Consider the following 10,455-nt stretch of genomic DNA (forward strand, 5'->3'; position numbering starts at 1 on the left):
AAGGCACAAATATTTGAAAAGAGGGGATCTTTCCCCTGAAGCAAAAGGGTGGTATGAGCTGATAAGGAGATCAATTTTGGGCACTGTAAATACCTCAGAAGTTACCAGGAAAAGGGCCGTCATGTTGCACTGCATCATGGTAGGAGGGGAGATAAAAGTTCATGAGATCATTGCAAAGGACATCCAAAAGATCTCAAAGAAAAATTCTGCTAAAGCCTGGCTCCAGTACCCGAGCACTATCATGAGGCTGTGCATAAAAGCCAGAGTGCCTCTAGAGGATGCCAATCCTATCTGGATGAACCCAGGCGTGCCAATGACCTTGGAAAGGATGATGACTGTTACAGCTGCCCAACAACGGAGGAGACCACAGAGGAGAAGAAGAGAGGAAGTGCAAGTGGAGGAACAACAAGAGGAGCAACAAGCAGAACAACAATTTCTGGGACAAGCTTCTAGTGCACTGGATTTAAGCCAGATTCGGAATGCCATTGGAGAAATGTCCCAACAATATCTGAGGGATCAACATGAGCAATTTATGAAAGCTCAGGAGCAGCAAGAAAACTGGCAGCTGAAAATGATGGAGAGACAAGAAAACTTTCAAGCAAGACTACTGGATCAACACAGGGAGCAATCAAATCAATTCCAGGAGTCTTTTAACAAAATATCTGAATGACAAGATCAGCTGGAAGAATCTCTCCAAGACTTTATGCAGTGGAAGAATTTGCATCATACAGCTGGGGAGCCCAGGAACATGGACAGAGTGGAATATGATATAAACACTCAAGCAAGTCTAGACTATCTAACTCGCAGCATACCACTGATGAACAGAAAAATCAAATGATATCCAGAATGTACTGAACTAAAGGAGGTACACATGGCCAAAGCAAAAAGCAATCAAGAAAGAATGAAGCAACACTTGATGGATGCTAGACTGTTAGATGATGAGAGATTAGGACTGCAGAACAGTTAAAAGAAAGAAGAAGCAAGAAGAAGCAAGATGCGAAAGGCAAAGGAAAGCAACCGAAGGATTGAAAGGTGGTGTTGCTCTTTGTCTAGCAATAAGAAAGAGCATGCTTTCAGTTTACTTTTAAGTCATTTGAATTCTGTTGTTTGCTTCCTTTAACTTTCAAATAAGTGTTCTAGTTTGTTTGCTAGGTTTCACTTTCATCTACTTAAATAATATGTCTTGTCCCTTTACCTTTTGATTCAATAAGAGAAAATGATTGAAACAGAAAGTAATGGTCCAATATGGTAGAAATAAAAATGAGGATCAGTGGTGGTAATTTCTTGACTAGATTAGCAAGTTCAAGAATAAAGCTACAGGATAGAATACCTCTTTTTAGTGTAAGTTTAAGTTCTGTTGTGAATCTTTGACAAATGATATCCTTGGAAGAGAAGAAAAAGTACGAAAGAAAGAAAGAAAAGCCAAGAATTGGCAACAAACAAATGAAAGAAACAAAGAACAAAAGCTAGACACCAATAGCTTGGACCTTAAGACACATGCCTGCGGTGTCTTTGTACTAGGATCTGCTTGGATGATTAGGTTCTAAAGAGTGTTTCAACACTTGGTAACTTGGGTTAACTAACCCGGGATTATCAACCAAAAGTCTACCATCAAAAGCAACTTAGTTACAACATATTTAGTAACCCAAAGAGGTGCTGGGCATCAATGTTCTTAAGAAGAATTGTGAGCCAAGTGTCTGTAGTGAAGATGTGTTGATTGAAAATTTAGCCAAAAGGCTGCTGCAACACTTGACATTGAGCTACAATTGAAAAATAAGTTTCTAAAGCAAAGGAAATAAAGAAAAATCTAACAAGGATCAATAAACAATAAGGTTCACATCAGTAACTCTAGTTAGCATTGAGAGAGACATTTTACATCTGAAAGTTTATAATAATTGAGCTGCATTCTGTCTGCGTGAAATCCCATGATCCAAATTCAATTACCTGCTAATGAAGACATATATGCTTATCTATCTTCATTCCTTTTTCCCATGTTTTAGTGCTTGCTTGGGGACAAGCAATGTTTAAGTTTGGTGTTGTGATGATAAGTCATCTTATGCTAGTTTCACAAGTATTTTTCACTAGTTTTCATTAGATTTTATGCACTTTCTTGAGCAAGAAGTAAGCAATTAGATTGGAAATTCATGCATCTCCTAAGTCAAGTAAACATGGTTGTTATTGTGCTTTTTCATAAGGTTTTGAGCTACTTTTAATGGATGTTATGAATGATACAAATACCTTATGATTATAGCAAACTTTGAGGCAATTTATTTGATTGATTGTAGGAGAAAATGAGGCAAGAAAGAAGCAAGAAAGAAGAGGAGAAAGTAGGGGAGAAGCAAAGCAGAAGAAGTAACGTTGGTGGCCAAGTTGGTCCACCAACGTTACCTCAAACGTTGGAGGCAAATGCAAAAGCTGGTGCCCACGTTGGAGGGAACGTTGCCAACGTTGTTGATGTAAAATGCTTTCTGGAAAATGGAAAAAATGTGGCGACGCGTACGCGTGTTATGCGCACACGCGTGGATTTGCAACTTTGACAATCCACGCGCACGCGTGGATAGAACAACGTTTAAGGGAACGTTGCCAGTCCAACGTTGTAGCCAGCGTGCGCGATCTGGGTTCAAAAATTCTTATTTTGAAAAAGTGTATCGATGCGCACGCACATGCAACGCGTATGCGTAAGCCCAATTTCTGACAATCCACGCGCACGCGTGGATAGAGCAACGTTTGAGGAAGCGTTGCCACTCAAACGCTGGGTCCAACGTCTTCTCAAGGCTTTCAAAAACTGGAATTTGGGGATTTGCATCCACGCGCACGCGTATGGTACGCGCACGAGTGAATGAGTATTTTGCCTCAAACGCACAAAAGCGCAGGTCACGCTTACGCGTAGAATGGTAAAATACACCATCCACGCGTATGCGTAAGCCACGCGTACGCGTGGATATGTGAACATTGGCACTCCAACGTTGAGTCAAACGTTGATGACAGCAACCAGAATTGATTTCTCCAAGAGGATGTTTATCTCAATGTTGGCCTAAAAACGTTGACTCAAACTTTGACTCCAGAAATGCATAATTGGCACACTTCTCTTCCAAGCTGCATTTAGAGCCAATCCAATCAACCTCAATAAAGATCAAGAGGCCCAATCCAAGAACCCAAAGGCTGAATTAGAAAGTGTATAAATAGATAAGAATTTGATTTAGAGAGAGGAGTCAGTAGGAAATTTCAGAGTAGAGAGTTAGTTAGATCTGAAATTGTATTTTTCCTTCTGCAATTTTTCTTAGCACTTCTCTGTAATTTTCTAACTTCTGGTTTTACTTGAGTTATGATGAACTAAACCCCAAATTCATTAGGGAGAGGAGCTCCATTGTAATTCCAATGAATCAATGAAATTCTACTTCTTCTCAATTCAATTGTGTAGCTATTGAGTATCTTCTGTTTTGATTGTGAATTATCTTCTCCGGAAGGGGATTTAATTCAGTGAATGTTTGTGTGAGCCTCGGAAGGGGAATCACTTGCATTAGAATTGGAGCTCTATCCTTCACTACTCTCTTTATCAACACCATTCGGGAGGAATTGAGATCTTGAGAGTTAGTGTGGCTTATGGATGAGAGAAATGTGCTCTAACTCTTCTCATGACAATTAGATCAAGGAATTGGCAAGATTGATTGTGATTAGAAAGAATGGATTGCCAAGGAGTTGGGATCCAATCAATTTCAATCCGCCATAGATCTACTCATATGATTGAGAAAGGAGTTGAGACTCAATTGATTCATGATGGATTATGGTATCTCCAATCCCTGATGAATCACTTTCTTCTGATTTTCTTCATTATAGACTTCTTTGATTTCACTTTTCAATTGATTTGTCTTGCTATTTGATTTCCTGCATCCAATTCCCTTTACAATTCCAGCAATTTAAGTTTCCCTTCAATTTAGATTCTGCTGTTTTACTTCCTTGCACTTTAAGATTCAGTCATTTAAGTTTCTTGCAATTTAAGTTTTACCTCTTTTGAATTTTTTGCATTTTAAGCTTCAGCAATTTACCTTTCTTGTCATTTAAATTTTTGCTAACTTACTTCCAGCACTTAAATTTCTTGCTATTTACCTTTTGTTTATCAAGTTTCACTCAAATTATCATTTGTTAGCTTGACTAAATTTATTACCATACTAAAATTGCTTAATCCTTCAATCCCTGTGGGATCGACCTCATTCCTGTGAGTTATTACTACTTGATGCGACCCGGTTCACTTACCGGTTAGTTTTTGTGGATTCGATTTTCCACCCATCAGTCCCTACTCGAAAGTACGCTAGAGCCCCGAGGGAGGAACCGGCTTACCCACCTTGCCGGATAGTTTGTGATTTTGAAAATCTGCTCCATGTATTAAGTAAGAAAAGGAAATTTAACTTCACATAAAATACTACAAAGAATTTAGCTGCAAACCCACGGGGATGATTGTCATGATTATATTTATTGAACTACTAACAATTTTTGTATAATTCAATTTAGGCACTACAATTATTCTCTATAGGATTTCAATCAAATCAACTTCAATCTTTTTTCCATGAAACCAAGAGATGAAAAAGTTCCTTAATAGAGAACAATAGTATACTTAGATATAATAGTCTTTATGTGCTCACTATAAGAAAGTATCAGAATAGCGACCGATTTTAGAAACCAAAAAAATTGGTTGCTAATAGCGGCCAATTTAGCGACCGATATAGAATTTCTAGGATAAAAAAAATATTGGTCGCTAAATCGGTTGCTAAATTATATTCAGCAACCGATTTTAGCGACCGATAAGATTTTAATACAACTAGAATAAAGTTGGTCAATAAAATCGGTCGCTATTTTTCATTTAGCGACCGAATTAGCAACCAAAACATAAAGTAATGTCTTTGGGACTGTTGGTCACAAAATCGGTCGCTATTTTTTCGATTGTAACACATCTAAAATTATTAAGTTATACAAAAAATATTTTTGAAACACATCCAAAATCATAAATTTAAAATTTAAATTTAAACATTAAAAACAATTGTAACACATCTAAAATTATGAAGTTATACAGAAAATATTTTTGGAACACATCTAAAATTATAAATCTAAAATTTAAATTTAAACATTAAAAAACAATTGTAACACATCTAAAATTATGAAGTTATACGGAAAATATTTTTAAAACACTTCCAAAATACAGAAATTGCACATGCAAAAATAATTTAACATTGTAATATATATGAAAATCTCTTCAGGCCATTTTATTTGATTTTTTATTTCAAAAAAATTTTATATAAAATAATAAAAAAAAGTAATTGTGTGAGAGATCCATCCAAACTTTAGGTAAGTTTTTGGCGTCGACGAACGGCGACGTTAATGCAAATGAACGGTGACGAGGAAGAAGAAGGCGGCGACGAAGATGAGTGTTGACGACGGGGAATGCGGCATTGTGAATGAGCGTCGAGAAGGAGGAAGGCAGCGTCAAAAATGAGCGTAAAAGAGGAAGGTGGCACAGATGAATGCCGGCGGAAGATGACTTCTCTAAATTTTCATGTGGGGCAAACGTGACTTTTCTACTTTTTTGAGTGTTTTGTATGGGTTTACTTAATAAATAGATGGTTTAAGATTTATTTTAGAATTTTAAAATCAAAATTTTAAATTTTGAATAATTTGATTTTTAGATATGTATTTAAATTATAATATATTAATAATTAAATAGAAACAAAAATTTAAAATTTTAGTTTTATTTAGTTTGTATTTTGAATATGTATTTAGTTTTAAAAAGACACTAAATCTATTCATAATTTTTAAATGTGTTTGTTTTAATTTTTTTAAAATTATTACAATAAAAAATTGAATATTATATAATTTTTAAAAGGTAGCTAGTTGAATTGTTATCTAAATTACCCAACCTTACCCTAAGCCACCCACACCATTCTCATCTCCTCCAACCTTCTGCTGGCGTTCACGTCTTTTTCGCCGCCGTCTTCTCCGCGCCTCTCGCCGCCGTCTTCTCCGCGCCTCTCGCCGCCGTCTTCTGTGCGCCTCTCGCCGCCGTCTTCTGTGCGCCTCTCGCCGCCGTCTCCTGAGGTTCCGTCCGCGTCGTCTTCTCCGGTCGCGGCGCCATCTCCTCGTCGTCTTCTTCCTCCCACGGAAACGGCCGCCTCACCTCCCGCCTCCATAAGAAATCAGAAGCCAGCTCACGGAGGAAGAAGCAAATCAGATCTGTTTCAAAGAGGTAAATAAAAACGCTCTTTCTCTCAGATCTGTTTTCAGGTTTTTCTTTTTATCTGTTTTTGATTTCTTCGTTCTCTGATCTGATCATACGAACCCCTCTCTCTCTCGCTAATACCATCGTAAAGGTCTTCCGAATAGGTTTCCAGGCACGGATCTGGAACCTTCTCGAAGCTTCTTCCGTCTTACTGTTCCAATTTTGCAAAGGTAATCGCTTTCTTCTAATTCCTTTAGCTCGGTTATTTTGCAAAGGTAATCGAAGAGTATTTTTCTTGGCACTTGGTGAGTCTCTAGAGGGAGATCGTAATCCTAATTCCTAAATCCACATATATCTTCAACGGCTTAGCTCGGAGCAGAAGAACATCGCTTCAATTCTATCAGGTACCCTTGCTAGTTAACAACCGAGTTATACTCTGTCATAATATTCTATAAATTTTCATTCTTCAATATTTTACAATATCTGTTCTGTTTATAATATTTAGATTGTATTAATCTATCTATTCAATTAATCTCTACTACATAACAAAATAAAAAAGAAATGATGGTAAAATTTCTTGTTGCTTGGACGTTTCAAGTTGCAGTTTACACTCCTCATAGGGCATTAACAGATACTAAGTTCCAACATGAGCAAAAATTTCTTTGTTTTTCATCGTATAATTTCAAGTGGCCAATTTCAATTTTAGTTGCTGATTCATCTTACAATATAACTATAAGATGCCTAGAATTTCGTGGATAAACTACAAGTCTGAACTTTAATGCATCTTTAGATCTTGCCATTGATATTCTTTCATAACTCAATTGTGTTTTTATGCAGGTCCTAATTGACTTTGGATTGAGCTTCACTTCAACTCTACCAGAAGATAAAGCTGTTGATTTGTATGTTCTGGAAAGATCTCTTCTTTCAATGCATTCGTCATGTGGGAATGTGGTAATTCATTATGCCCTTTTTCAATAACAATCCTGCTATGTTACCAACAGCATTTCTGCCAACTCTTATTTATAACTGTGTTTAATGGAAGTGTCTTTGTGGATGTGTCTAATAAAAATGTTTTTTTTATAGCTGTGTTTAATAGAAGTGTCTTTATAGATATATTTTTTGGATTCGTCTCTTTATATATGTGTTTAAAATATAATAATTAATCATTGTTGGCAATAAGTTTGCAGATAATATGTTGGTACCCTATACTTTTCTTTTCAATAATCCTAACTTGTATGCGCATATGCTGCAGATTAGAAGTGCCATTGTTTGTGTTTGATGTGCTTCAAACAAAATGGTGCTGTTAGAAATATTTCCAGTTGTGAATTGTGATTGCAGGCTTGTTATATAGCTTTATGAGAACTATAAGAGTGCGCACACAACAATGTCTATTAGAATTTCTAATGAGTCATCACTAGTTTCAACCTTGGGGTTTTTATTTATTTATTTATTTTTAAATTCTTAAATTGTATTTGGCTTCTAAAGAGTCTGATATTGTGGCGTGGATCTCCACCCCTATTGCACGTTTCCTCACCATTTTCTTATTCTTTATATAGCTTTATTGAATATGCAATAAAGCAATATGCAAAGGAATACCAGGAGCAGGTTGCATTTCACCTTAATCTATTTCTCTTTTTCTCTGTTTTAATGTTTGTTTCTGTTTCCTTTATTGCGCTTTGCATTTTTCTCTTGAACATTGGAAGATTGTGCAAGTAATGTCCACCGTCACTATGAACCAGTACCATATTTACGAAGCTATTGGTCGTGGAAAATACTCGGTAACCTTCTTCCATTTCCTTTCTTTTTTCGGGTTAAACTTTTCTTGAATCGAACTAAATGATGTAGATTTATTAATCTTTCTTTGTTCTTGTGGATTTGTAGACCGTGTACAAAGGCAGGAAGAAGAAGACATTGAGTATTACGCCATCAAAAGCGTAGACAAGTCACAGAGAAGCAAGGTTCTTCACGAAGTAAGTCTTTTCGTTTTTCACTCTTACATGCTCTAATTCCTTAAAAGTATATTAAGGGTTGTTAACTAATGCTTTTAGTCAATATAGGTATGAAACTTCTGCTCACTTATGGTTGTTCTTGGAGTATTGCGTTGGAGGAGATTTACTTTCTATATTACGGCAGGTAACCAGTACTTGCACTGCTTGTCTTGTACCTTCATTATTTAAATGAGCTTTGAGCATAGAGGTATGGTTGTCTACATTTATAAAATTGTGTCTCTATTGTCTACATTTACATCGGTAGACTGAATTTAAATAGGTTGAACTGGCCAGCTTAACAATCGAACACGCCCTCTTCTTTCCATCTCAAATATCACTTTCACATTAACTTGCCATAGTATAGATATAAAAATAATAAAAAAATAATTATCATTTATGTGGTCACAGCCATGAATGTAAAGCAGATCTTGTAATGTAAGAGGCTCATGCTGAAGCATTAGCAAGAACCAGGGATTGCCTTTTGTATGTGATGCATTTTTTGAAAACATAAATTCAGAAGATCTATTTCCCACAAATATATATATAGCTAGATCCAATGGTCTAATCTCATAAAATAAAATAAAAACCATAGGCCGAAAACTTAAGCACGTTTAAAACAAAAACATTTTAGCTAAGCGGTGGTTGCCAATGGCTTTCTTTGAATTTTGATGAGTGGTACGGCAAATTATATCTCTTGTCCTCATTGAGAGAAAAAAAGTATTCATTCATCAACTACTCTAAAAAAATAGTAGTAGTACTACTACAATAATTCATGAGTAATTATGAGGGTGTATTACATTAAATGCCTAATGAAAATGATGTTAATGAAAGAAAGGTGGAGGTGGGGGATATTTGGACCTCAGGAATCAATGCTTTAAGGAGACAATAGAGACACAATTATATAAATGTGACCCATAAGTTCATATATTTTTGCTCCAGGGATCAGATAAGAAGAAATAGAGGCTACTTTCTAGTTTATTCAAAACTCACCCTGCCTTATGCAATTCATTCATGCTATATTTTCATAAGTAAACCTAAAAGATTTTATATTGATTGGTTTAAGTAATTTTTCAGTTTTGAATTTGGTAAATAATAAGAAACTTGGAACTACAGAAAAATTTTGGTGATTTTTATTGTAGTCCTAATGATTGTTCATTAAAAGAAAAAGACTAATTGAACATGGGTGAATTAGCATTCTTTTTTTTTTCTGTCTTTACATGTTGATTTTTGGTGCTGCTAATTTTGACATTATATTATACAGATAGTACAGTGGATAAAAACCTCTGTTCATTCTGCCTGAATTATAATTTGGTTCCTTCTGCTTGTGATTCTAGATTATGTGCCTAGAATTACAGGAAGGTAGAACAAATATTAGAGATAGTACTGATGTGGTGTATGAATTTCCGTCATATTTAACAAGATTTAATTACCATGGACTTTATTATTCTGTGCAGGCGAACCAAGAGACAGTGCAGAAAGTCTGTGACATAGTCAAGAAGCAATTGGCACTGCCAGAGGGTTCAAGTGTCACTGGAGAGTCCAAGTTTGCTACCCTTGGAGCTGATTCTCTTGACAGTCTTTTTACATAGAAAAATTACATATCTATTTCTGTTTTTACATAGAATTATATAAAGAATGCTCTTTTTTTGTTATGTAGTTAGATATTACGAATTTAATATTAGAGATTTAATAACCCAATAAAAGATAATTATATACATATTTTTTGTTATTGTTTAAGTGTTGTTTATTTTTATGTGTTGAGGTATAGGTTTTGTGTCGATGGTTTTTCAATATTTGATGCCTTAGATGTAAAAATTTAGTAAAAAATCGATAATTAAAAAATTAGGATCAACCATGGAAAATTGGTCACTAGAATGTTTGGTTGCTAATTAGCGACCGATTTAGAGAATGAAATATTGGTTGCTAAAATACATGTTCACTTTTAGCGATCGAATTAGAGACTAAAATGTTGGTCACAAATTAGTGACCGACATATTGGTCGCGAATTAGAGACCGAAACACAGGTCGCGAATTAGCGACCGATTTACTCAGAGACCGATTTAGCGACAAAAATTTTGGTCACAATTTATCGACCGATTTTGTTAGCGATCGATTTAGCGACCGATGCTCTTTGGTGAGGGTTTGGTAGCTTTGTTAACAAATTGGTCACTAAAATCAGTCGCTAACGTTTAGCGACCGAAGTTGGTCGCTATTTTTTTATTAGCGACCATGGTTTTAGTGACCATCCAAATCGGTCGC

General features: G+C 35.7%; 1 long non-coding RNA gene across 5 annotated transcripts; it reads left to right on the top strand.

Moving 5' to 3' along the window:
* LOC107634113 lies at nt 5,894-9,913 on the top strand. Of its 5 annotated transcripts, none has more exons than XR_002363012.1 (8): nt 5,895-6,235; nt 6,360-6,438; nt 6,526-6,612; nt 7,046-7,159; nt 7,912-7,986; nt 8,090-8,178; nt 8,266-8,341; nt 9,651-9,913. It is a non-coding gene; the product is annotated as an uncharacterized LOC107634113 (long non-coding RNA). The 5 variants fall into 5 exon arrangements; XR_002363009.1 differs by lacking the exon at nt 6,360-6,438 and adding an exon at nt 7,765-7,813 and having other exon boundaries at nt 6,484-6,612; XR_001618772.2 differs by lacking the exon at nt 6,360-6,438 and having other exon boundaries at nt 5,894-6,235; nt 6,484-6,612; nt 7,765-7,986.

Source organism: Arachis ipaensis, chromosome B01 (genome assembly GCF_000816755.2).
Source record: "Arachis ipaensis cultivar K30076 chromosome B01, Araip1.1, whole genome shotgun sequence".
NCBI classification, from domain to species: domain Eukaryota; kingdom Viridiplantae; phylum Streptophyta; class Magnoliopsida; order Fabales; family Fabaceae; genus Arachis; species Arachis ipaensis.